Here is a 23183-nt window from a genome sequence, read left to right as displayed (position 1 = left end):
TAACCCTTACGTGGTTACTGCTGTGTCGTGGTGTTAATTAATTCATACATCTGTTTCAAAGCGAGTAATGAACCAATTTCTTGAGATATTTAACACTGGTTATGTATATGTCTCACTTTTATCGTCAGCGGTATACGGGACAAAGCAAAACATTGTGTGTAGTGGCGTGACTATGTGAGGAACCTGTAACATTCACCGTGCCGGCCAAGGTGGTCTAGCGGTTCTAGGCGCTCAGTCCGGAACCGCGGGACTGCTACGGTCGCAGGTTCGAATCCTGCCTCGGGCATGGATGTGTGTGATGTCCTTATGTTAGTTAGGTTTAAGTAGTTCTACGTTCTAGGGGATTGATGACCACAGATGTTAAGTCCCATAGTGCTCAGAGCCATTTGTAACATTCACCGCATTAATTCTACTAATTGAGAAAAATTTATTATTGATGACTTATATAATCCACACTAGAGTTTTCCATTATTGTGATAATAGTTATGATCTTATGCAGATAATTTAGTTTGGTGACTGAAACAGAATCGAATCGTTTAGTTTTTACCCATCAGCAAATTTCATTTTACCCCTGAGGAGGTAATTACCCGCCGGTTGGGAACCATTTTGCGCTAGAGAGTCACGCAGTTGCCCAACGAACTCCAGTAGCAGCCGTTACAGGAAATGAGTTGCGCATAAAGGAGAGAGTTCGTGTTGAAATGCCAAGACCGCACTTACGAAGAGGAGTCAGGCAACATACAACTTCCTACCAGAAATGTCTCGCGGAATGACCACGACGACAAAAATTCGAGAAATTAGAATTCATTCGGAAGCTTATAGATAGCCGTTCACGCGATACGCGAATGGAGCAGAAAAGCGGCACAATGATAGTTATTCCAGAGATACCCTCTGCTGCATACCGAATTTTGGCTTGCGAGTTGGAGATGTAGAAGATTGGTTTGATGCAAATCTGCATTCTTGTCTGTCCTGTGTATATCTCTCCAAGTCTGCACAACTCCTGCAGCTTACATCCCCTTGAAAATGCTTCCCGTAGTCACGTCTTGGGTTTCCTAAACAATGTTTACGGCTGTCCCCAACTCCCTTGTCCCATACTCCCCTCCGTCTCCAAATTTTTCCTTCATGTACGTTCCTAGGATGTCGCGCCTGGACACAGATCCAAAAAAAAAATCTTCTGGGTTGTGGATTGTCATATTGTAGGAAACTTCCTCTGTAGTATTAGATTGCTTCCACACGAAAAGCTGGAATCTCATTACGTCAGTACTCAGGGTGATTTTATCCACCGTGTACAAACTCAAGGGAGTGATAAATGAGAGGATACCGAACAAGAAAGTTCTAATGACCTTATGTCAGAAAATGCATGGGTTCCACATTAGAGACAATTTATTCAATAATTCATCGTTACAGAGACTGTGCGAGGTGCCAGGGCTAGCAGTGTATTTAACACTAAATTCTTCTAGAATCTACATATGTAAATGATGCTCTAAGGCCCCCCCCCCCTATTCTAACTTCGACTTTTGCTGTTGCACATGGATTAAAAAAAATACGCGAACTGACTGTAATCAACCCTGCAAGTGGAGTAGAAAAGAGTTTCGCACCTGCAATAATTTAATTTGATAAATAAGTTAAATAAAGGAAGGTTTCATTAACGTAGTGAGAAATGATAGGGTTGCTCTACCGATTAACAGAATTAAAGTTCTGTCCAAAATAACAATATAATTTATTAAGACTAAACACAAAATAATAAACAAAAACACATGAAACATTTACAATACATCAAATTGGCTCAAATTGGATACTCAAACAAACGCTGTGAAGGTGAAGTTGTCCCTAAACTAGATTGTGAGGTTTATGACGAAGTGGTATGTGGAGCCACTTCCTTGCCACTCAAATCTTAAGAGAGACACACAGCTAACCCAACATTAATTGCTGCTACATTATTGAGAACTCAGACGATGAACACCCAAGATAGAACAAAGTTAGAAAAGACGAACAGGCGCGCTCTGCTGAGCTCTGATTATCGCCTAGCAAAAATGCCTGCTTTGCCAGTGCTGTGGACGTACATTACCCAGCTGTCTTCTTAGCTGCAAGGACACGATCTGGCGTACTGGAAGCGATGGTTGGTTGCTTCGATGTCCCGTTGTGGTGATGATAATGTCGCGAGTATAGCCCGAAATAAATTATCCTGGCCTGGTTGTTCCAGACTAAAGACTTCCTAGCAATACAAATGCGCCTCTGAGGGAGACGAAGAAGGCTCGCCACACAATCACTGACGGTACAGTGATTGATTTTAACAAGCGAAGTCACCCAGTAACTCCGATACAGTCAACATTAGCCAAAACTGCTCAAGACAGACAACATAGGCCTCTTGTACACAGAACGCTCAATTGCCAACTGTACTCGGAAAGTTACGTTGAAGTCGAAACTTCAGCAACTTCGTCAAACAGTTGCAATTAAATAAAAGTATATTAGACAGCCAATGGAAGGCAGGCTGACCCGAGCAGCGAGAGCTCAGTCTTGTAACCTACTTCGACCGAAAGGCGAGAGCTGACTGCTCACAAGAGCACCCGTACAAACCGAACACAGAACATTCCCGCCCCCACAACAGTGGCCGTGGTTAACCGTTCCAATCAGCAACTCGAAAACCGGCGGAAAATTCCACTCTATTGCCGGAGCACTACCATTCCACCAATGGAGATTCTTGGCGCCAATTTCTGCGCCAATTTCTGCGCCGATTTTGCTACGTCACGGAGCTATGCCCTGAGCAAGCCAATCACAGTTACCATACGGCAGAAAACGCGGGAATTTGCGCGCCAAGGCTGCTTGGGAACACAAGTCATTCCCACGCCTCGCTGGTAGCCCGCCAGAAAGTGTTTTCGCTAAGTTTCTGCGAAGTAACGGAACCTCTAGCCCAGCCGCTACTTCAGGCCCCTCCGGGCGTGTCTTTTGACAATGTCGGCGTCTGGAAATCATTCACTCGACTGCCTCACACCCGTCGGCTTACCCTTTCAAGATCAGCAGATGCCGCCTGTCACCGGCCCACCTGGGTGACGAGAGACGCTGCGCGGGAAGTCCGCGTGTGAAGGAATAGCAACTTTTCACCGCATGCAATTAGAGACGAAAATCGTAAGATAGAAATATGAGAGGGGGCTCATGCTACCTCTCAACTGTACCACGAAGCCACTTACAGTATGTGTTGAAAACAGTTTCTATGTGCCACAACGCATGCGTGTACGCGCCGCAACATGTTCTGACTCACATGTTCATGTCGGCCAGGCTGCATTCGAGTAGTGTCAAAGGCAGCTAATACTCTGCTCCACTTCCTCCACATCTGGAATGGGCTCTGCATGCACGGTATTTTCGAGATGGCCCCATAACCTTCCAGCCGGAGTGGCCGAGCGGTTCTAGGCGCTACAGTCTGGAACCGCGCGACCGCTACGTTCGAAGGTTTCGAATCCTGCCTCGGGCATGGATGTGTGTGATGTCCTTAGGTTGGTTAGGTTTAAGTAGTTCTAAGTTGTAGGGGACTGATGACCTCAGCAGTTGAGTCCCATAGTGCTCAGAGCCATTTTTTTGGCCCCATAACCAGAAATCGCTCGGGTTGAGATCCGGTGAACGAGCACGCCATGCAACTGGACGCCCTCGTCCGGTCCATCGACCAGGGAAAACCCAATTGAGATGCGTCCGGATATTAACGGCGAAATGGGCTGGAGCACCATCATGTAGCAGCCACATAACCCTTCGAATTACCACTGACACGTCTTCCAGTAGGGGAGCCAAAGTCAGCCGCAAGAAACACCGATAGTTCCGGACTGTTAGGTTACGTGGATGGAAGAGTGGCCCCAAAATACGGTCGCCAGTTATCCCGGCCCCACCAATTACTATGGCAGCAGGAGAGGGCGCTAGGGCATGGTGTATGAGGGACAGGACCACCCTCTAGGAGGAAACCATGTACACTGCAACAGTGGCTGCATCATATAGCGCTTAGTAGACCGCAGTAACAATGTATGACTGAATAAATGGTCTCTACCACGGAATCCACGCATTTCCGGACGTTAGTTTATTAGGGCTTTTTTCTTCCGTATCAAGTTGCCCAACACGTTGTTGCAAATAATTTTTAAAGGGTAAACCTACTTAACTCCTTGACATACCTTATTTCGTGATAGCAGACACATTCTTTGTTCGTAAGCAAGGTAGGCTTTCTTCTCACAGTAACAACCGTCCTCAACAAATGGCAGCAATGTCTTCGCACGGAAAAGACATTGTGGGCGGGAACAAACGCTGTGTGCGGAACAGGTAGTTTATGTACTGTTTGTTTTGCGGAGGGAAATATATCGTTTGCTGCGTTCATCCTGTAGTACGAGCTCATTAACGTATGTTTTTTAACTAATTAGTCACACACTTACATGCAGTTGCATTACCAATGGATGTACTTATAATCTTAGTCATCATAGCTGGATTTAAATGCTTTCGCTTAGGGAAAGGACAACTTTTAAGTTTTTTGTCCATCTCAGAAACAATGGCTTCATCTCCAACCAAATGTGCGAAGAAGGAAAAACCAAAAACGGGTTATGGGAGGAAGACAAGAGAGTCTCGTTCAACTGATGACTTTCATGGAGTGCTTCAGAAGGTTTTGGAAGAAGAGTGGTCGATGTACTACTGGATAATCCACTTACCATTCTGGTACAGTGAAATAAGAGTCTAAGGGAAAACAGAAGTGAAAGAACAAAAGAAATGATGGCATCTGCTCCATTGTGAAGACAGATACAGTTTGGATTCACTGTTGTTTTATCTGCCATGGTTCCATGAAAGTCGTGTCCATCGATTCCCCTGATGCTACGGTATTTGCGCATAATGTTTGTACAAATGCTAGTGACATCGATGACAGCGATACTGAAAATGAATGAAAAAAGCGTTAAGCGAATTTTAACAATTACATCGGAATTAAGCACAAAATCACGAAGTTAAGTATATAGTGTCACACAGTTTGATATGCTATAACGAAGTTAAAAAGCATGCCCACTTTGTTTACTAATTTTGTCCATTTGTCAAATGTTCCGTATCGTGGGTCATCAGAGTAACGTACTGGTCCCATACACGTAAAACGTGTAATTTTTAAACTGAATATTTGTTTTGCGTTTTCACTTACGATCCTTAATATCACGAAGTTAGGGAGGTTGACCATATTACCTGACGATTTATCTGGAGACTTGAAACCGGTAGTAAATCTCAGCAGTTCTTCACGGTTACGAAGGACTTTCTCAGATACTTACGAGCCATGGGCATCACTACTCAAAAAGGGGGTACAGCGCCACTGCAGTGAAGGATGTACAACCACCCTACGCAATGATTTTTTAGTCAAAATGGAGCTACGTCGTGTGGATAGTAATAGATAACGTGCCAAATCATGAGTAAGTTACATTCAACCGTTAATTTTGAGCAGTCACAGTTAAGAACGAAATTAGCCTGTTTGTGGGTGACAAACACTTGAAATACTTCGTCTCTCGCCATTTCAAGCACGTACGAGTTGGTCAGTTAATAGATATTCCTTATCGCCCGGCGAGATGGTACAAGGCCGTCTTGTTTCTTTGCCTAGCAGAATATTGGTCTTTTACAAATAGCATACCGACACATAGGGGCACCCAAGACTGTGCTAAAGTTGTGGGGTACATCACGTCCACGTGAATGTGATTTATCTGTCGACAGCACGGCGGCACTTCATTTCTTTGGGGCTGCACCTATTATGTACCCCGAAGAGCACCCAACAAACTTTCTACCCTTAAAGACAAACAAGCACATAATATGAAAGGCTGAATCATCAATTTGTTTCTTTTCTTTGTCTGAGCAGCTGCTTTCTTTTAGCTGGTACATTATTTATTGCGTCCTGTTGCTGCTTTAATGTGATCCCCCACCCCCCTCTGTCTTTCTCTCTCTCTCTCTCTCTCTCTCTCTCTCTCTCTCTCTGTATGTGTGTGTGTGTGTGTGTGTGTGTGTGTGTGTGTGTGTGTGTGTCTGAGTCAGTCAGAAAGGAAGAAAAAGATTTACAGATTAGGTACCAGTGTTTCATTTTATATCTGTAACTAATGCAAAACATTTGAAGTGTGGCCATCTCGTTTGAGGACGTGGGTTGACGATCTGTACATCTGATGTTATTTCTACATTAACAGCGTATACGTAAGAATTGCTTTCGAAACACAGCGTCTCTCACACCAAATTAGGGTACCAGTGAGTCAGACTAAATTTTGCACTAATTATTTCTCTCATTTTGCTTTGCATAGCCTATTACTAGTGAGTGTAAACAACTTCGAAGTTTCTGCGCTATTTCTCGAGCTAACTTTTTGCCACACAGATGCTGGGCGATGTGTGTGTTTGTTAAAACATTTATCACACCCGTTAACGCAAGTTACTGTTCCTTTTACCTTGTCAGATGCACCGAAAAGTCTTGATCAGTTCTCCTTGTGCGCGGGATTAAACAAATAAACTCTCACACGTCAAGTGTGTACGTTATAATTTATACTAAAGGGCATTTTTTTCCTTTCTCCCAGACTCTCACATCCTATCTATATTCCATTTATTTTGTGCATTTAGTATCAGAAGCTCTTCCTAATGAACTTTTATGTTGGTACGAAGAGCTGTATGATAACTTATTTCTCTCTCTTATAAATGGTTTAGACAGAGCACTTATCTGATAGGATCTATGAATATGTAAAAGAAACTTCGATTTGTCAAAGTAAATGATAATATTCGATACATAACGGCGTTTATCTTGCAATGCAAATATTCTCCTCCGACACCTGCCCTTGTTTATTTTGTTTTCCTCGCGAACGTAATGAGTTTAGAAATTTCTAGTACAGAAAAAAATTAAAGACATTTCTAAACGCACCTAACTAATGAGCTATTATCATTACTAACCAGTATCTGCATGTCGTAAGCGATACATTTAATTCCATTGGACTTATCACGCGCGAGCGATCGCTCGATCGCCCGGCGAGGAACAGGTCTGACCAGCGGGCCGCTACTCGCAGTCCACTGACGTGGTCTCTGAATGAGCGGGGACACCAGTGCACACTTGGACTGCTTCGAAGAAAAGAGCGCTGTATGTGGACTGCAGCCTCAGTCGTCCTAAGCTCTAAGCGTTCTCCGAAGTCGAACAACAGGCGAATCAATTAAGTATCAAAAATAGAAGGTCACAGCTTACTACCAGGAAAGTATCAACTTTTTGTAGTACTTCACATATCTCAACTGAACATTTACAGCTTCCTTAAACAACGTGCTTTTTCTTAGGCTTCCATGCCCACTTTCCAGGAAATAGCACAGGACAGAAATTTAGTCAGTCCCAGGAGAAATACCGTGTAATGCCGCCTCTAGCCTCGATAAAACCCAAAAATGGCGACGATGAGTGTCGGTAAGTTTCATCAGATATGCCATATCGAGGTGAAGCCAGTAATTGATGATTAGATCTTGTAAATTTACCAAATTTTTTGGATGTTATCTACATTTTATCCACTGTTCTAAACAGTCTGTACGCCGGCCGGGTATCGAACACGGGGCCCCGCGATCGAGAGTCAGCAAAGCAAAGCACATGACCACGAGCTGCTAATGGTTTTCCCGCTGTCCATTACTTACGAACGACTGTGCCCCACATGTACATTCTTGCCCAAATTAAACTCCATCTTTTAGGCAAGTGAAATTTTCTTAGCGACGAGGGACCACTTTACTTGTTCTAGTCGTCTCCTCAAGTCGTCCTTGCCTCGTCCGTCTTGCGTTACTTTACTTTCAAGGTTGCAGAATTCCATCACTACCTCTATCACTTGGTCCCCAATTTTGATGTTACGTTTAACGCTGCTCTCATATCAGCTACTTCTCATTACTTGATCTCCCTTCGGTTTACTCGCAATCCGTAATCTGCGTTCAGCAGACTTCCTCCATTCAACAAGTCTTGTAATTATTCTGTACTTTAACAGAGCATATCAGCGTAATGAGTCAATCGTTTGACGTATCTCTACCTTCATTTACATGTCTAATTTGCACTTCACACTTATTTGTCTCGCAGAGGGTTCATCGAACCACTTTCGGACTGTTTCTCTCCCCTATTCCTCTAACGCAACTCTCGAAAATCGAGCGAAAAAGACTAACATTTAAATCCGTCCATGCGATCTTTGATTTCCCTTTTTTGTTACGACGATCGTTACTACCTACGTACGTTGGCTCCAATGAAATATTTTGGCATTCAGAAGAGGAAGATTGCGAAACTTCGTGAAATGATCTCGCTGTAAAATAAGATGCCTTTGTCCTAATAATTACCACTCTAAATATCATATCATATTTCTGATACTCTCTGCCCTTTTTCGCCCAATACAAAACGGGTTGCCCTTTCTTTGAACTTTTTCTGCGTCCTCCGTAAATACTGTCTCCTATGGTTCCCATTCCGCACTGCAATATTCCTGAAAGGGCGAACAAGCGTAGTGTGGACAGTCTCTTTAGTAAGTCTGTTGCATCTTCTAAGTGTTCTGCGACTCTTTGGTTTGCTTTATCCACAACATTATCTAAGTGATGTTCCAATTGAAATGTTCGTAACTGTAATACCTAGATACCTTGCTTAAATTATTTTACAAGTGGTTTCGATCTTCTAATGAGTTTATTATGCGGTAAATAGCAGGATTATCTGCAAACGACCTAAGAGGGCTGATCAGGTTGTCTCCTAAATCGTTTATATACAGGGTGCGCCATTGATAGTGACCGGGCCAAATATCTCACGAAATAAGCATCAAACGAAAAAACTACAAAGAACGAAACTCGTCTAGCTTGAAGGGGGAAACCAGATGGTGCTATAGTTGGCCCGCTAGATGGCGCTGCCATACGTCAAACGGATATCAACTGCGTTTTTTTAAATAGGAACCCCCATTTTTTATTACATATTCGTGTAGTACGTAAAGAAATACGAATGTTTTAGTTGGACCACTTTTTTCGCTTTGTGATAGTGGCGCTGTAATAGTCACAAACATATGGCTCACAATTTTAGACGAACAGTTGGTAACAGGTAGGTTTTTCAAGTTAAAATACAGAACGTAGGTACGTTTGAACATTTTATTTCGGTTGTTCCAATATGATAGATGTACCTTTATGAACCTATAATTTCTGAGAACGCATGCTGTTACAACGTAGATTAGGAACAGCAGAGGACCAATAGTGGTTCCTTGGGGCACCCGACATATCACTTCTGTTTCGCTCGACGACTTTCCATCCATTACATTGAACTGTGACCTTTCTGACACGAAATCACGAATCCAGTCGCACAACTGAGGCGATATTCGGTAGGTTCGTAATTTGAACTGTGACCTTTCTGACACGAAATCACGAATCCAGTCGCACAACTGAGGCGATATTCGGTAGGTTCGTAATTTGATTAGAAGTCACTTCTGAGGAACAGTATCAAAAGCCTTCTGGAAATTGAAAAATATGCAAAACAATTTGAGATCCCCTCTCGATAGCATTGATTACATAGTGTGAATAAAGAGCTAGTTGTATTCTACAACAACGATATTTTCTGAATCCCTACTATTTGTCAATAGATCATTTTGTTCGAGGTAATTCACAATGTTGGAACACAACATACATTCCAAAATTCTATTGCAAATCGACAGCAGTGATATGGGTCTGCTGTTCAGCGGATTACTATTACTCTTCTTAAGTACTGGTGTGACCTATGCTACTTTCCAGTCGTTAGGTAGGAACTTCCGTCGAGCGAGCGGTTATATACACAATGTGTCCCTGTACCGTTAGAACTGTGGCTGTGAAAAATAATAGACATCGATTATGTTCACAAAATCGTTATATTTATTAAAAAAAGCCTACCCCTGAACCAAAGCACAGCTGAAATAGTTTCAAAATTTTTTTACGGAGATGCATTTAGCAGTGCGTCATAACAATGTCCTTTCATTGCCAACTTCAATTTGCGGAACAACCAGTAGTTGGCTGTGGCCAAATACGTCGCAACCAGCACTGTGATCCATTTGCTGGCCACAAACTCCAGCACGGTCTTCACTTTGTGGGCTGGTGTGTCGCCATAGAGGAGCGACCAGGAACCTGTCTCTCATTACTCGGGTCGAATCGACAAATTCTCGCCCACAACGCTGGAGGACTCAAAAAAGTTGATGTTGCCTCACTTCTCCACTGCTATTTTCCAACAGTGTTAAACACGTACTGTTGGATTCGCGGCCAGCATGCCGGCTGGAGCTGCAGCAGCGCCAGCACATTGGTTTTCTACACAGCTGGTTTTGAAACTCGAGGGTCGTAACGCCGCACTCGCCACGAGGTAGCATTGCATTTTGAAATTTCACACAAGCAGTCCTAACGGAACTGGGTCAGACTTTGTACGGTTGTTAACTTCAGACCTATTATCAGCAGACTCTGAAAGGAATCTAACTGCTATACAATCTGCACCGGAAGACTTGCCATTATCAAGTGATTTAAGCTGCTTCACTACACCTAGGATACCTCCTTCTCAGTTACTCTTCTTAGCAGCTGTTGTTGGTCCGAATTCTTGAACATTTAGCTCGTCTTCTTCGGTGAAGGAATTTCTGAAAACAGTATTTAATAATTCCGCTTTCGTAACAATGTCATCGGTAACATTACCATTACTGTCCCGCAGTGCTGCTGTACTCGTACTTTATATACATGACCCGAATATCTTTGGATTGGTTCAAATGGCTCTGAGCACTATGCGACTCAACTGCTGAGGTCACCAGTCGCCTAGAACTTAGAACTAATTAAACCTAACTAACCTAAGGACAGCACACAACACCCAGCCATCACGAGGCAGAGAAAATCTCTGACCCCGCCGGGAATCGAACCCGGGAACCCGGGCGTGGGAAGCGAGAACGCTACCGCACGACCACGAGATGCGGGCTATCTTTGGATTGTCAGCGAGATTTGGAGACAGAGTTTCGTTGTGAAAACTATGAAAAGCATCTCGCATTCACGTTCGGGCTAACTTTCAGGTTGTGCAAAACTTCGCCAATCTTGGAGGTTTTTGAGGTGTTTGAAATTGGGCCTGCTTTTTTCGTTGCTTCTGCAACAACGCTCTGGCCTGTTTTGTGTGCCATAGGGGAATCAGTGTCATCTCTAATTAGTTTATTCAATGTATCTCTCTCAACTGACGTTGGTGCCATTTCTTTGAATTTAAACCTCATCTGCTCAAAGCTAACGTAGTCAAATTGGAAGGAATGAAGACTGTCTCTTAGGAAGGCGTCAACGAATTTTTATCTGCCTTTTTAAACAGACGTATTTCGAGGCCATATTTGGTGGGTTTTGATGTTACGGTATTTAGTGTCGCTATGACAACCTTGTGGTCACTAATCCCTGTATCCGTCATGATGTTCTCTATCTGCTGAGGATTATTTCTTGCAAAGTGGTCAGATATGTTTCTGCGACCATTTACACTTTGGGTGGGCTCCTGAATTAAATGTTCAAAATGATTTTCTGATGAAGTATTCAGAACGATTTCGGATGACGTTTTATGCCCACTACCGACTTCAAACATATCATGTATTTTCGCCAACATACGGACTGAAGTAGGCCTAACTACCAAATGTAATTATATGAGTGTAATACCTATTTGAAATGAGACAATAAGACTCAAGCGTTTTTTTCTTATTTTTTTTTTTATGTGAGGCAGGGGTCGGTAAAAGGAACCAATTTTATAAGGTTGTCAAATATAACCTTTACCCAAATTATCTCGGACACTTTCTACTTAAATGTCTCTAGAAGATGACCTACTACTAACAGCGACATACACGTTACCACCAACTGTATTTACCCTATCCTTCCCAAACACCTTGAGGTCCTTTGTAAAGAATTCGGTTGAACGGTGGACTTTAGCCGCCTTTCAGTACCTATAACCATTTTAGCTTCAGTGTTTCCTATTGGCGCTTGGAGTTCTGGTTCTTTTGCAACACGACAATTTACAACTACAATACCGGTTATTGCTGGGGCTCCCCTCGTCCCCTGTTTGAACTACAACCTTTGAGACTAGACCTCCTTCCGTATTTTCCCGATACCCTTAAACCTAAAACACAGCCCAGTCCATCCCACACGGCCCCCGCCACCACGTTGTCGCCCCCTGTATGTAATGGACCCAGACCTATTGATTAGGACAGGTAACACCGACACCCTTTAAACGTCCCCTTAGAAAAATTTATACAAGACTGTGCTTAACCTGACACACAATATTTTGTTAGCGCAACGCAATCTGACTTTCAAAATTCCCTACAAAAGAATGGCCCTGACTAACATACCTTTCACAAATCACTTACCTCACAAAAATCTTCGCTGCTCAAGCTACTGCAATACAGCGAGCGCCACTACTGCCAGCTAAATAAAAGATTCAAACTATGGAAGGCGCTAACTACTGATAGGGATAGTTAGCAAATGAAAGATATTAATAGAGAACAAACAATGTATTTACCTTGATATCATCATATATAAATATAGCAGTTCATGACAAATTTCAAAACTCCGCCATCTCTCTCCCCACATCCACCACTGCTGGCGGCTCACCTCCAACTGCGCAACGCTACGCGCTGTTCACAGCCAGCTGCCTAACACTACAATGGCGAGTATTACAACAATGCAAAGCAGCTACAGACTGCACACAGTACAGCCAGTGATTTTCATACAGAGGTGGCGTTACCAATAAAAAAACCTAAACAGCCTACTTACACCCTGTTGCAGAAGTAGATGAATCTGCAACCTGCACGGTCGCAAAACCGTCTGAACCTCTGATACAGACCCTCCGCATGGCTTTGTACCAAATGTTCTCTGTCAGTCTTGTGGACGATGCTATTCCTAAGATCTCAATCTCGAACAAACCTGAAAATTTTCTTGACATCTTTATCCTTTCCGAGATACAGAGGCTCCAGGTTATTCTACTTCTATACGTAAAATGTCCACATAAAATCCGGTATGAGGTGAAATCTAAATAATAAATAACCGCAGAAAATTGCTCAAATTTTAACTGCATATTCTCTAGGCATTTACCTAAAGTGCCGTTTTTCACTTTTTCAAACATTTTTGCCCGCTATCGAAAAACACCGCAAAAACTTGGCTTTTTAGGCATCAAAACCGAGCCGCTGATACCAAGACGGCTATGCACACCAAATGGCTGTAATTTTTGCGATATACTCCTAAGACACCGATTTCGAACAATCTCGAAAATTTTATTGATATCTTTAACCGTTCAGAGATACAGAATGTCACAGTTAGCCCACTTGCACACGTAAAATCCGGTGTGAAACGAAATTTAGTTGACAAAGCGCCACAGCACGTATAAATATGTTGCAAAGTGCCTCTGTTATCATCTCAAGGCTTCTGGGAACCCCAAGTTGTAGTACTAAAACACATTCAAAAATTTTTTTGGTCATAAAATCCAATCTGAGGTGCAAAATTTGTTGTGCCTTATTTCAGTATGACAAACGTGAACTACATTTACTGTCCCATCAAGTTCTTTTAGTATGAGTAACGTGCTCTGTTTTAGCGGGAAGAATAAGGGAATATCCTAGTGAAGCACAAAAAGGTTAAGCTTCTGTTTAAAAGATTGACTGAAAAGTGGGGTACCACATGCCTCGTTCTACCGTCCTATGCAGCCTTAAAATTTTTCCCAGAACTTTTGGCTTTTTATGCTAAGAGAGAAAGAAGCGATGACAGTGGGAAAGAGAGGGAAAAATAATAAATACTTCAATATAGTAGACAGTAGTTGTGATGTAGAAAGAACGTAAGAGACAATGGCAATATAACAGAAAGAGAGGGATGCAGTGGCACTGGAACAGTGCTAAGAAAAGAGTGAAGGAGACAGTGTCAGTGGGAGAGGAATAAAGAGAAGAAGAAGATGGATGCGGTAGAGAGCCAGTGATGATGAGAGACAGAGTCTAAAGATTGCGCCAATATGTTCGCATGATAAAATTTTTTGGGAAAAATTTTAGAAGTGCAGAGGAAGGAGCAATGAGGCTGCCGGTACCCCACTTTTCAGACAAAAGCTTTTAAACAGTAGCATATTAGCTTTTTTGTGCACCGATAGGAGCGTTTATCCGCTGACATTATTACTGCTTTGGCGTATTTAATTAAAGTCAGCTTTGGTAACGGACGCAAAACAACTGAACCCAACATCAGGAGGAGGACTTAATGTAGCTTCACAGACAATATGAGTGCACAAGTGTTCGATGGTGTACCTGCATAGAGACAGTATTTAAATCGGACTAAATCATTCTTCCCAAAATAGAGAAGAATGATAATTGTTATGATGGTTTAGAAATTTTAACTTTAATAGTATGTTTCCTGTTATGCAAACATGTGGATTCCAGCTATCATAAAAGGAAAAGGGAAAGTCGTTGAACGATTTCATTGTGTTACTTAAACACCAACACTGCGAGGTACGTTGGATGGACTGACCAAAATATTTATTGATAATTTCTGGATTCGTATCATCTATTTTTAATACACGATTTTAAATCGTCGTTTATTCATTAAACCGTAACATTAGGACGATCTGTGGCGAACTGTTCTTGCAGACTGTCATGCACAACTTATACCAAGAAGTCAGGGCTGCGAGAAGATGTATTCGTTCGCCACATACACCATTGGCAAGAAATTGACGTAAGTCTTACGTTGGAAACACCACTATCACCTTCAGGCTCGTAGGAAATCATTTCTGTTACATACAAAGTCATTCAGAAGTTCTTCCGTCTTGTGTTCTGTCATTATTCATTCTGGTTTCGGGTGGGCGATTGGCAATTTCCATTTATTGCAAATATTTCTAATTTTGCTTTGATTTCGATGTTGTTTCACGCATTATAAATGAAAACATGTATGACACTGGTGTAACGTTCTATACCAGTGTCATGTGTGTTCTCATTCATAATGTAGAAAACATTCTAGTAGGAACCGATGGAACAGTCAACCAATTATTCTTTTATCCTGATCTTGGTGTGCATGTTACGCGGTGTGTCACAGAAAACACTACAGAACCACGGATACATGATACTTTTGATTTTGTTAGCAGTCACATCTTAATTACAAACATAAAGGCTTCTTTCTATGAAGTTTTATAAAATTGTATAAGGTGATAATTTTATTTTGCGTTTTTCTTTTTCTTGTCGTACAGCCTCTCGCGTTCAATTTTTCGATTTTACGAGAGGTAGCCACAGGTTCAAACAACACCTCGAAAAAATAACGTAATTAAGTTTCGTTTATTTATAAGCATATATCTTTAGTCCTAATACGCATTCAAATCCCTGCCTCCGTTTCTAAGGTTATCTAATGCCTCGTTTCCATTGACGTAGTTGTCGTTGTGATTTCAAATCGTGGGGAAAAATTAGAAATAATCCGCATCAAAAAAATTAAAAAGCGAACATTTTTTTTGTCACTGTTTATTTGATGTTAAACATGTATGGAAATGACAAAGTTACGTCCGCATATACGAAAAATGTATTCAGAATTTTGATAAAATGCGCAAAACCCATTCTTTCTGTAGCGTATTAACAAATGCCGCCTAAATTCGCACAGGAAACTCAGCATAAAGTTGTGTGTTCGTTATTTGTAAGGAATGACAACCGTTGACCACAGCATACCACGAAAAGGCTGGCTTTCGGGCACTGCCCAAAAAACGTTCTAATACCAATTGAAATTACCTTTGTTTTGCACGGTCCTTTTCACAAGTTTCTTCTCAAACAGGTATGCAAGTAACTCCTGCCTAACGTTTGCCATCCCGCGATTAGTGCAAAAAAGAAATTTTCCTATCGAACAAAGATTATTGTTTCTAAAGGCAGTGCATTATTTATTTATTTATTTATTTGCTATTTTCTTTTAGTCTGTTATCTATATGAAAGAACAGTCCGAATGTTGTACATTAATTAGCATAAATATAGCGCATAATATTTTAACGTGATTTCAAATGTGTTAGTAATAACTATCATGCTATTTAAGATGAGGGGAAGAAACTACATAGAATAAACAGCCAGTGCACATGCACCGTAAGAAAATTGGTTATGTTGTTACGTAATGAAAAATAAACGACGTTTTAATAGCTCTGTGGCAAGGATAAGTCGCCGACAAAATGTCATGCGAAAGAAGAACATAAATGTCCTCAGCAGAAGCGCATTATTGTAAGATGCAAGTCACTTCTTTTTTTTTTTTCCTTGGTGCAGCTTTCTAAATTCATGTCTTTATCGCCTTCTTGTTGCATAAAGTACAGCTTAGTTTTTTACGAGCTGTCGCCGGATCTTTTATGTCTTCGTATGTCTCAATTCCGAGTCGTACATGCTCAGGTTTATTTGTGTATTCGCGCTAAATGTGATCATTACATCGTAGCTGTGGATCGCTATTACTGCTAAATTTCGTTGTATTCGTTGCGCAACTTTTTACTGTCATAACTTGATTTTTATCCCAAAATTGTGCCGGTAGAGAGAGAGAGAAATGTGCGTTCTTAGACCTTATACATAGCAGCTAGTGATGTCTTAATATTCACGTACAATTGTGAAACAATTTTGTGTCGATGTGACGTTTTGCGGGCAACACCGTAAGAACGCTCTCCAAGGTTACTAACTGCTTTGCTGCTTTTGTTGAAACACTTCCGCCGGCCGCGGTGGTCTCGCGGTTCTAGGCGATCAGTCCGGAGCTGCGCGACTGCTACGGTCGCAGGTTCGAATCCTGCCTCGGGCATGGATGTGTGTGATGTCCTTAGGTTAGTTAGGTTTAAGTAGTTCTAAGTTCTAGGGGTCTGATGACCACTGATGTTAAGTCCCATAGTGCTCAGAGCCATTTTTTTAAACACTTCCAATGTATGGCATTTCATTTGCAAATGATACCTTTATTCTGTTGCGCAAAATTGTTCAATGGCTGTCGCTGTCATTTATTTTTTAATTAATTACACATAGAACTTCTTTAATTGCACCTCAGGATGCAATCCAAACACGTTTCAGGATGTAATACTTGTTCAGGGTATTAAAAAAAGCGTCCCATAATTTGAGAGGCGGTAGTTTGGACTAAAACAAGAAAAAATATCCAGTAAAAAAGGGCTGTAAAGTGCAAATCTTAAGAACTATGAACACTTGTTCATCTTCGCTACTGTAAAACACATCAGCACTTTGCTATTATCAGTGACCTACACAATGAAGTAATAGAAATAGGAGAGCTTCTAATGTAATCTGCTTCCTGTTACATAGTATCAGCACTTGTGAGCAATAGCTAAACAAGATGCTATACACGGTGGTCCATTGATCGTGACCGGGCCAAATATCTCACAAAAAGCGTCAAACGAAAAAACTACAAAGAACGAAACTTGTCTATCTTGAAGGGGGAAACCAGATGGAGCTATGGTTGGCCCGCTAGATGGTGCTGCCATACGTCAAACGGATATCAACTGTGTTTTTTAAATAGGAACCCCCCCCCCCTCCTTTTTTATTACATATTCGTGTAGTACGAAAAGAAATATGAATGTTTTAGTTGGACCACTTTTTTCGCTTTGTGACAGATGGCGCTGTAACAAACGTATAAGTACGTGGTATCGGGTAACATTCCGCCAGTGCGGACGGTATTTGCTTCGTGATACATTACCCCTGTTAAAATGTTTATTTCGTGAGATATTTGGCCTGGTCACGAATAATGGACCACCCTGTATATTGTGTCCAATCATAGAAAGACTGGAAAAGACAGATGAATAATTGTGCAGATGGAATCCTGCTTTCTGGGTATTTTTCAGTACACAGTACGCGAAGTCGACGGTCGCTTCCATTAGCCAGACCACAGGGGAACATCACGTCTGCCTTTCCGGTTGTGGAACGATAGGCTTCCATTATGCTGGTCCGGGTTGTCCAGCGAAGGAGTCCCTGATTTCAAAAATAAATATCTGGAACACTAAGATCATTAAACGAATGCTATAAAAGGTATGTTTATTGTGAAAACTTTAAGAATTCTACACAGAAGTTATGCAGAGGTTCGAAATAGTTCGAAAAGTTACTAACAGATGGCGCTGCAAGCTGTGCAGCTCGTACAGTGTCAGAGTACATAATTGAACTCATCATCTGTGATCTTTACGATCACATCACAATCTTTGTCGGCCGGTGTGGCCGCGGGGTTCTAGGCGCTTCAGTCTGGAACCGCGTGGCCGCTACGGTCGCAGGTTCGAATCCTGCCTCGGGCATGGATGTGTGTGATATCCTTAGGTTAGTTAGGTTCAGGTAGTTCTAAGTTCTAGAGGACTGATGACCTTAGATGTTAAGTCCCATAGTGCTCAGAGACATTTGAACCATTTGATCACAATCTTTTCGAAGAGTCCAACACTAGCCGTACCGAGGTGGTGCAAACGAACAATGAAATTTGCCGTCACATCCTGTAATGTCTCAACGGAAATGCATTCATATGACACACAGATCGCCGATCCAAGCTCGTCCAGCGTGGTGTGTGGTTCCAGTAGGTAGCGTCTTTCAGTGTGCCCCCAAAAAGTAGACACGAGGAGTGTTATCTGAAGAACATGGAGGCCAATACATCCCTGTGTCTGCAATAATCCAAAGCAATTTCGAATGGACACACACGTAGCCTCGGTCTCAGTACTTTCTGAGTGCTGGAACGCTTCAAACCAGTCTCAACTGCAGTTCTTTGGACGGATTTCCTTGCATTTTGCTGAATAATTCTACAAAGAGTGACGACATTTTCAGCAGCAACGATTCCCGAAGTATTCATCAAGAAAACTAAACCCCTTTTCGGTGTGATGTGGTCTGCCCCATCTTGTAAGAACCACTCGGAGCCTGGTCGAATTCCCAACACTAGCTGTGTGGCAACAAACTGTTCCAAAACTGCAACGTAACGTTCACTAGTGATCGTTCCTCTAATGAAAAAAGGGCCAATAATGCCTCTGGTGCATACCGCAGCCCAAAGAGTAAATTCAGGAGAATGCAGTGGTATCGCTTCACACAAATGGGGACTTTCGGAACCCCAGAATCAATTCTGTTTCTTCACGAAAAACACATTGTTCGAAGGAGTACATGATTTCAACCTCTTCATTCGATGTGTTAATCTTCTTTCACATTCCCGCTGTGGAACTAATCCCTCTAAGCTCCGGTGCACTATTTATAGACACTATGGATTGTGATTACAGCACCATATGTTAGCAGGTTTTCAAACTATTTCGAAACTTCTGCATAAAACTCTTACGGCTTTCACAACAAACATAACGTCTGTTGCACTCTGATACTCATTTCGTAATACTTAAATGTGTATTAGTCGTTGATGAACTTCTCTTTTTCAGAAACGCTTTTCTTGCTATTGCTAGCATGCATTTTATGTCCTCTCTGCTTCGGTCTTCGGTAGTTACTTAATTGCTGAAATACAAAAATTCATCGACTAGTTTCAATACTTCATTTCCTAATTAATCAGTGTCAACCGATCTACGCCCTTACAAGTTTTTTGCTTTTGTCGTTATTTATCGTATACCCGCTTCTCAAGACACTAATCATTCCGTTCAACTGCTCTTCCACGTCATCGGACCACATCAAAGTTTTTATTTCTTCTCCCTGAACTTTAATTCCTTTCAAAATTTTTGTTGGTTCCCTTCACTGCTTGCTCAGTACATCTACATTTATACTCCGCAAGCCACCCAACGGTGTGTGGCGGAGGGCACTTTACGTGCCACTGTCATTACCTCCCTTTTCTGTTCCAGTCGCGTATGGTTCGCGGGAAGAACGACTGTCTGAAAGCCCCCGTGCGCGATCTAATCTCTCTAATTTTACATTCGTGATCTCCTCGGGAGGTATAAGTAGGGGGACGCAATATATTCGATACCTCATCCAGAAACGCACCCTCTCGAAACCTGGCGAGCAAGCTACACCACGATGCAGAGCGCCTCTCTTGCAGAGTCTGCCACTTGAGTTTGTTAAACATCTCCGTAACGCTATCACGGTTACCAAATAACCGTGTGACGAAACGCGCCGCTCTTCTTTGGATATTCCCTATCTCCTCCGTCAACCCGATCTGGTACGGATCCCACACTGATGAGCAATACTCAAGTATAGGTCGAACGAGTGTTTTGTAAGCCACCTCCTTTGTTGATGGACTACATTTTCTAAGGACTCTCCCAATGAATTCAACCTGGTACCCGCCTTACCAACAATTAATTTTCTATGATCATTCCACTTCAAATCGTTCTGCACGCATACTCCCAGATATTTTACAGAAGTAACTGCTACCAGTGTTTGTTCCGGTATCATATAATCATACAATAAAGGATCCTTCTTTCTATGTTTTCGCAGTACATTACATTTGTCTATGTTAAGGGTCAGTTGCCACTCCCTGCACCAAGTGCCTATCCGCTGCAGATCTTCCTGCATTTCGCTACAATTTTCTAATGTTGCAACTTCTCTGTATACTACAGCATCATCCGCGAAAAGCCGCATGGAACTTCCGACACTATAGAGACCGAATAATAGGGGAAAGAGGCTGTAGCCCTCCCTCCCTTCCTTCCCAAAGTGGTTCAATTTCATGTCCGAATCTTATAACTACAGTTTGATTTCCGCATAAACCTGTAGATACCTTTTTGCTCTTTCTGTTTCACCCCTACTACTTTCAAACTCTCAAAAAGTGTATTCTATTTAACTCTGTCAAAAGATTTATCTAAACCCACAAATGTTATAAATGTAGGTGTGCTTTTCTTTATGCTGCCTTCTAGGTTATGTGATATTTGCAATGTGACCTCGCGAGTTCATACATTTCTACGGAACTGATCTTCGCTGACAAGCCAATACCGACTCCGTCGTTTCTTCAGCTGAGTAGAGCCATGGTCAGTGGGAGGTGCGGTGCACCACAGCGAGTGGTGCCAGAAACAGGGAGCAGACGCGATGAGGTTTTGTAATCCATAGTTTTATTGCGGCGACAAAAATTAATTTTTATTGAATTTTGATATTGTTTTTGTTTACGCTAAAAATAACTATAGTCTAAGTACATTTTCTGGTGCGTCTTTTACCATGCGTTTTGTAACTTTTCGAGAGTTAGCTAAGACACTAAAGTCTGGTCTCCGCTATGACGTCCGCGTGGAGTAATATTGACAGACGAATATAGGAGAATGTCGACAGTGAGTCATTATTTTCGCATGGTGTAAAGTTCAGGAAAAAAGGTGTTTAGACTCGAGTAAGACTTTATATCTAATTTCAGATGTCGAGGAGAAGAAACAGTCAATCAGAGAGTGCTAAATGGACTGAAAAAATTCCTGAAAAACGCATTAAATTATTAGGTTTAGTGAAGTCAAGGATATCAGCCATGTGACTACATCGGCACAATTACTCTGTGTAATTTCCGTAGCTGAGTTGCGAAAAATTGCCTATGACCTTGCCCGAAAACTTGACCTTAGGCACAGTTTCAATAAAATTATCAAAACGGCTGGAAAAGACTACATTTATTGTTTTAAAAAGGAAACCCCTAAAATAAGCTTAAGGAAACGAACGAACAAGTATCAACAGAGTTCTAGTTTCAATGAAGCTGGTTTAATTTTTTGCAGCTTGAACACCATTTGCGAAAACTTGGCGTACATGTGATTTGACACAAGTTGAGCTAAAAAAATGTGTCACTTTCTTAGAGCGCCGGCAACAGCCTTGCCGCAGTGGTTACACCGGTTCCCGTGAGATCACCGAAGTTAAGCGCTGTCGGGCGTGGTCGGCACTTGGATGGGTGACCATCCAGGCCGCCATGCGTTGTTGCCATTTTTCGGGGTGCACTCAGCCTCGTGATGCCAGTTGAGGAGCTACTCGACCAAATAGTAGCGACTTCGGTCAAGAATACCATCTTACGACCGGGAGAGCGATGTGCTGACCCCACGCCCCTCCTATCCGCATCCTCCACCGAGGATGACACGGCGGTCGGATGGCCACTCGGTTGGCCACTGGTGGCCTGAAGACACGGATTACTGCCTTAGAACAGGAATTTTATTCACTGTACTTCATACCGTTGCCTTGTAAAAGTCTCAGAATTACCCTGGTACTTAGGGAAACACCGACAGGTTGCAGATTTGGGAAATGTTTATATAATTTCAAAGATGTTCAACATTTTTCGATTTTCCTGGTACTGCAATAGTCTAACAATCTGGGGCACAGAGGGTGTCATGAATTTTTCCATGAAAGTGACAGATTCCCAAACGAAAGGAAAAATCTCTTAATGTGCCAATATTTCCCAGATCTGCAGTACCCCAAATTTTTCCCTTCCTCTGTAAGTAATTCGTGTCAGTCTTTTGAAATCACGACTTACGAAACTAAATGTCAAATCAAAAACACCTTCGCCATCTTTATTTCCAATTACATTTTATTTTGCTACCATTCTCGGCGTTACATAACACCATCTCCAGGCCCCTGACCGACGTGTAGGAGGAACACACCTCTTGTACAATTCAAAGAGAGGACAGCCCATATCCGTAGATTTCTTTATAACAACGCAATCCCTTCGATCATCGCTTGCAGACTACTCATTGGATTTTACAAGCGGTGGCATTCTTCCTACACGTCGATCAGGGGCCCTGAACACGGCGTAATGTAACACTGAAACTGGCGACAAAATAAAATATAATTGTAACTGTAGACCGCTTAAGGTGTTTTTGAACTGACATTTTATACTGAACAGCCGAGCTCTAGGTATCCCAAACATCCAGGATAAAGATGGGCTTACAGAGAATTAAGCTGATGGTTCGATAGTATTCGCACCTGTTAGCACATGCCTTCTTTGGAACAGGAATCATCACATGTTAATTACTCTTAGTCAACAGGACGCATTTGAATTTTATTGTAACCCAGGAGAATATCAAACGCGCAATTTTTTTTTTTTTCATAGTGGCGTATATGAAGAAAGACGGTGTAGCTCAGACAGAGAAAATACGAGGGGAGACCAGAAGCTGCAGCATTGATCGCGACTGCCGTCGGTTTACGACTGCCGGCGCCTGGACGCCGGACGCCGCGGCGTCGGCGTCGGGAAGCTGCTGGGGGTCTGGCGCCGCCGCTGGAGCCGGCATTGGCGTCGGCGTCTGCAGTGGCAGCGGCGCCCCCCCCCCCTCCCCACTCTGGGCCTGTCCTCTACTGTCCCACCCCAGCAACAGCGGAACCCACTCTCGTGGGACAGACAAGCCCTCTGTATCCACTGGGAAAACAAGGCCCGTGACACAA

General features: G+C 42.4%; 1 protein-coding gene and 1 pseudogene across 1 annotated transcript in view; both read left to right on the top strand.

Moving 5' to 3' along the window:
• Positions 1–23183, top strand: part of LOC126485059 (uncharacterized) — a 104870-nt gene that overhangs the window by 26118 nt on the left and 55569 nt on the right. The gene's annotated exons all lie outside the window — the stretch shown is intronic.
• LOC126485491 (5S ribosomal RNA) lies at positions 21620–21737 on the top strand (annotated as a pseudogene).

Source organism: Schistocerca serialis, chromosome 6, assembly GCF_023864345.2.
Source record: "Schistocerca serialis cubense isolate TAMUIC-IGC-003099 chromosome 6, iqSchSeri2.2, whole genome shotgun sequence".
Taxonomy (NCBI): domain Eukaryota; kingdom Metazoa; phylum Arthropoda; class Insecta; order Orthoptera; family Acrididae; genus Schistocerca; species Schistocerca serialis.
Note: the sequence above shows the minus strand (reverse complement) of the source record. Positions and strands in the feature narration are given on the sequence as shown.